This window comes from Gossypium raimondii, chromosome 6 (genome assembly GCF_025698545.1).
Source record: "Gossypium raimondii isolate GPD5lz chromosome 6, ASM2569854v1, whole genome shotgun sequence".
Lineage (NCBI taxonomy): Eukaryota > Viridiplantae > Streptophyta > Magnoliopsida > Malvales > Malvaceae > Gossypium > Gossypium raimondii.
Window position 1 is genome coordinate 24,123,239 of NC_068570.1, and position 5,331 is coordinate 24,128,569.

General features: G+C 32.9%; 1 pseudogene; it reads right to left on the reverse strand.

The window, feature by feature from the left end:
* Window positions 1-1,207: 1,207 nt before the first annotated feature.
* Window positions 1,208-1,739, reverse strand: LOC128041697 (protein TIC 214-like; annotated as a pseudogene).
* Between the last annotated feature and the right edge of the window lie 3,592 nt (window positions 1,740-5,331).

Below are 5,331 nucleotides of genomic sequence, written 5' to 3' on the forward strand. Positions count from 1 at the left end.
AAAATTTTGACTCGATCCTCGGAATCGATATTTCCCTGTTCATCTTCTGTCAATGTCAATAAAGAGAGTTCTTTTTTTGTTGCTAATGATTTTATATTGAGTGTATCTAGTGTCTGTTCAAGTTCTTGATAATTAGTAGTAAGAAGTAGAGCATGAATCTTATTTATCCAAAACGGATCCGTGTTTTTTTTATAAGTTTGATTTATGCTTAAAGGAGAACCCCATTTTTTTATTCTTCTGCGGTAGGGTCCATGCAAGAAAGAATCATATAGTTTAGGCAAGTATTATCTTTTAGTTTCATTATTAGAGAATCGAGTCCCCTTTTCAAGTATGCCAGATCAAAAGATTCCTTATCTAAAGATTTGACTCTTTTAATAAACTCCTTACTAAAATTTCTTCTTCTTAGTTCATTGATAAAACTCCAATCAGTATACAATTCATCAGAAAACAATTTTTCGGTGTGAAAAATATTTTTTTGTATCATTTCCCCAAAAGTTGCTAAACCGGGTGGATACGTAAAAGATATTTTTCTTTTCCATCACTTTGACATGTATAAAAAAATTGTGACATTTCATTTTTATAGCATTTTCAACTTTGGTCATTTTTATATATCGCAAAGGTTGATTCCATCATTTAGAATAAAAAGAACTGTCACAAGAGGTTTTCAATCCATAATAAATATTTATCTTCTTTTTTAATATTTCTAATTTGAACTTTCTTGATTCCCATCCGGATAAGAAGTTTCATAAACCATCTATTTTTAGAGTATGTCTCTTTAAAACGAAAGTGGAGTTCGCCCTTTCTTTTTTTTTTTTTTCCTTCCACTCGTAGCTTTTCTGTTTCGTCGATTTTGCTTGGATCCACCTCTTCCTCCTAAAAAGGGAAGAAGCGATTTTCTTCGGTCCCCTGTTTCGGTTAGCCCTCCCCTTCGAAATAGTTTCTATTTCCATGTTTCTTTCTTCCTCACTTCCCCACTTCTTCCGTTTTGAAAATTCCTTTCTGTTTCTTAGTTAGAATGGGTGGCGGTATTCGCCTAAATAGTAAACACAGGTAATAAATAATGAATACTAAAGATTCGAGCCATAGAATTTCTAAATTCGATACAAGATACTTATTAGATCGAATAAATACATTAGACCTAATTAAATTATTTTGTTGTATCCAGCTAATACCAACCCAACCCATTTCATCAATAAAATATGACCAATTAACCAACCAACAAAATACTTGCTACAAATAACATATTGTTGTTGCATCGAAACATATAGATGTTGACTAATCGGCTAACATTGAACTTGGTAAAATGAAATGGTTGAATAATTGAATAATGAGATTATTCAGAATACACATTGAATGCTAAGATTACACATTGAATTTACGGTAGAACGTCTATGATCAAAAAGTCTTTGTGATTGTTCTAGAAGAAATGAAACAAAAGATACTGATGAGAGCTAGCACAGTTATTGTATGAGGTTTACCCAATGCTAAATGCAGAGGTACATAGTAGATTGATATGAACATCATGAGTGGCTGCAATAAACCCGCTTGTTGCTTGATACTCTCTTCTCGGTTCCTTCTTCTCCTTCTTCCATAACTCGAGCTCGTAGAAGGAAGATATAAGAGGGACCTATGGGTAGTGTGGTCAGAAATCCATAATAGAGTCTAACCATAACGACCGAATTGATTATCGTCATGTATAAGGTTATTAGATTCCCTGGTATAAAAGATTTTAAAATCATCATTACCCTCTATTTTTTCTTTTCTATTTCTGGATTATTGTATGATGATTTTTTAGCTTTCCATATACATATATAGAAATAGAAAAAGATAGACTAGAACTGACATCTCTTATGTCATGTCAATGACAATATAAAAATGGAATTGGGATCTGGATGGAATATAATGAAATAGAGCCACTTTGAGGTTCCCAATGAAATGAGGCATGGAACCGAGCCACTACGAAGAAGTTACGGGGTTCTGAAGGAAACTTGAGTTCATATTGGTCATGGGTTGAGAACGGAATTAAACTTTATGAGATCTAATCTCCGTTGTTCCTCAAGAGCTCAATGATAGATCGATCGATTGTTAATCGACCGGTCGTAGGTTCGAATCCTACTTGAGGAGATTTGATTCATTCAATTAAAGAATTGAGAATGTCGAAAAGAAAGGGTTCGCTTTGATCATTAAGAGCGGTAACCCGTTCCTCGTATCTTTGTTTCTATTGCATTCTATCTCATCGTATCATATTACATTCTCGATGTTTGAGAATCACCATCAATACCTCGGTGTAGGTGTCCGGATAATCCTTTGTTCCATAGTCCGGGCTATTTACAACTAGCCAATTACAAATTCTCGATGGACTAGTACTAGCAAATGCCTCAAAGATGCGATCATTGATTCTCCGAGAGGCTTCAATTACCGTGAGCAAACACATTAATTTAATGATGAGGAGCGCATTTTCTATGCTACTAATACTTGTACTTGCTCGCTATTCGCCCAAGCTTTGGTGAGGAAGAGTTATAGAAAACAAAAAAAATATGCTTATTTTTTTTTGGCCGGTAATACTATATATAAATATAAAATAGAAAAGTAAATATACGATAAATAATAAATAAAAGGCCACTCCATTTTGGTAAAAGACCCACTCCCAAGTTCCATAGCTTTGGGTCTGCTATCCCGATCATGGTTTTCCTACCCAGATGGAAAGGTCCTTCCCTTTTGGGCCGGTTGTGGGCGAGGAGGAATTCGAATCCCCGACACCATGGTTCGTAGCCACGTGCTCTAATCCTCTGAGCTATAGGCCCCACCTCGTCTCCACTGGATCTGTTCCTAGGAGTATCCTAAAAAAAAGGAACCTTTCCTCTCCCTAGCCATTTCGGGTTAAGAAGATGTGAAAGTGCCTTTCTCTCTATTAGAATGGTGCGTTCCGAGGTGTGAAGTGGGAGAGAGGGGATTTCATAATTGGGGTTTTGAATGAGAACCAATCAAACGATTCTGTTGATCCATTCGAAGAATTAAACATTTCACAATTAGTGAACTGAATTTATTACCATAACCCTGATTTTTAAAAAAATAATCAGTTTATTTAAACCATGCTCATGAGCAAGTGCATAAATATACTCCCGAAAAATAAGTGGGTATAGGAAATCGTGTCGGCAGGATCTATTTAGTTCTAAATATACTTGAAATTCCTCCATTTCAAATTCGATTTGAACCAAAGATAGGGGATCTATCCGGTTATTAAATGATACATAGTGCGATACAGTCAAAACAAGGTATTCTAGTAAGAAAAGAATAGATACCTCGGAGACAGGCGGATTCATCAACAGATTCTCTATCCTATCTTTTGCCATCTAATTGATTTATGTTTGTTATAGGATAAGAAGACGGTTAGAAATCCTTTATTTTTTCAACGCAATCGCTCTTTTGATTTTGGAAAAAAACTATCTTTTCTTTATGAATATACTGCTTCTTCTACACATTCATGGCTAACCTATAAAGGGAATGCCTAATAATAAGGACTCATAAAAAAATCGATAATTTACTCATGAGAAAAACCTTTACCATATTAGGCACTAATTTCTTTTTAATGTTTAGATTAGGTAATCATTCAAATTGAGAACAGAAGCTCGTTACTTTTTGTTTCCCTATAATTGGGGCCGTAGAGCTCTATCCATTTATTCACTCGACCCAACTTTGAATTCAATTCATTTTTTTGTTCCGCACCAAAAATTCAAAAATAGTTTTTTTTTGAATGATCCGGAAAAAAAAGGATTCTTAGAATTCTCCATTGCTACGACATGCTCTTTTTTCCATCCACTCCTTTCAGGATCAGTCGTGGTCTTAAAAACTCTACCGATGGTCTGAACGAATCCCTTTCTTCATACAAATATGTAAAAGATGCTAGTCACACTTAAAAGCAGAGTACTCTACCGTTGAGTTAGCAACCCGAAAAAATTAGAATATGTATATACAATCGGAATAAAAAAAATGGAATTGCACTAGGCAATCAAAACACGAAATTAGCAAAAATTGGAATAAAAAAAACACGAAATTCTCAGATAAAACCAAAGAAGTAGAAATAGAATAAGTGAAAATTTGCGGACCGCCTCTTGTCTTATTCATTCCATTGTTATCCTTTTTTTTTTTCAATACAATTACAATAAAGAAAACTTATTGTATCACAACAAATTCAAAGAAAGAACGCATTCTTTGAATGAAATGAAGTGCCAAACGAGGATAAATGGATCTATTTATCTATGATAGAATTATATTTGTTCGATACAATTGTTGTCAATATGATTGTAAATTTTGAATATAAATGTTGAGAGTTGAGAAAAGAATAAAGAATATAAAAAGACTACAAAAATACAATGAAATAAAAGAATTCATTTTTTATTTTTTATTAATTATTATTAATGTTTTCTGTTTTTATATGTTATATGTTATTTTATCTTATTTTATGTTGTTTTGTAAATGTTTAAATGCAATTCTTGCATTTATTCACTTGATCTTTTCTCTCTCTATTTTCTCATCAATAAAATTGGCTCAATAAAATCGGGCTTTGTTGTTATAGAACACGATATTCTAGATTTTATAGTAGCAATATTCTATAGTAGCAAAGCAATAAGAAATACGAATAATAATTTTTTTAAAAATAAAAGTCTGAATAGACCAAAAGAGGGGGGAGGAATAAAGAAAAATTTATCCAAAGCTAGATATGAATCATCCAAACCTTCTTTTTTGGATTTCATTAATTGAATTTTGTTTGATTAAGACTAAGTTCGGTAAAAACTCCCACCTTCTTTAAAATATCATGAACAGTTGTTGTGGGTTGAGCTCTTTTTTCAAGGAAAAAGAGAATGAAAAGAACATTTAAATAGGTTTGATTATTTATCGGATCATAAAAACCCACTTTTCAAAAATCTCTTCCCTCTCTTCGGGATCGAACATCAATTGCAACGATTTGATAAACGACTTATTGAGATAGATGTAGTTAATAATACCCCCTAGAAACGTATAAGAAGTTTTCATTGTGGGTATAATGGTAGATGCTCTAGATCAAGTTATTATTATTTCTTTTTTCGCTTTTGTATTAAGCCTTTCGATTTTTTTTAATAAATGATTTGCTACAAAAGGATTTGTTTTTAGTGAACGCGCCATTTTTTTTACTTTAAAAATATATCTTTTTGTTTTTGTAAAGACGAAGAAAGAAATAATCTCTCATATTTACTCCGTCGGCGAAGAATCAAATTATCACTATATTTATTCCTTTTTCTACTTCTTCTTCCAAGTGCAGGATAACCCTAAGGGGTTGCGGGTTTTTTTCTA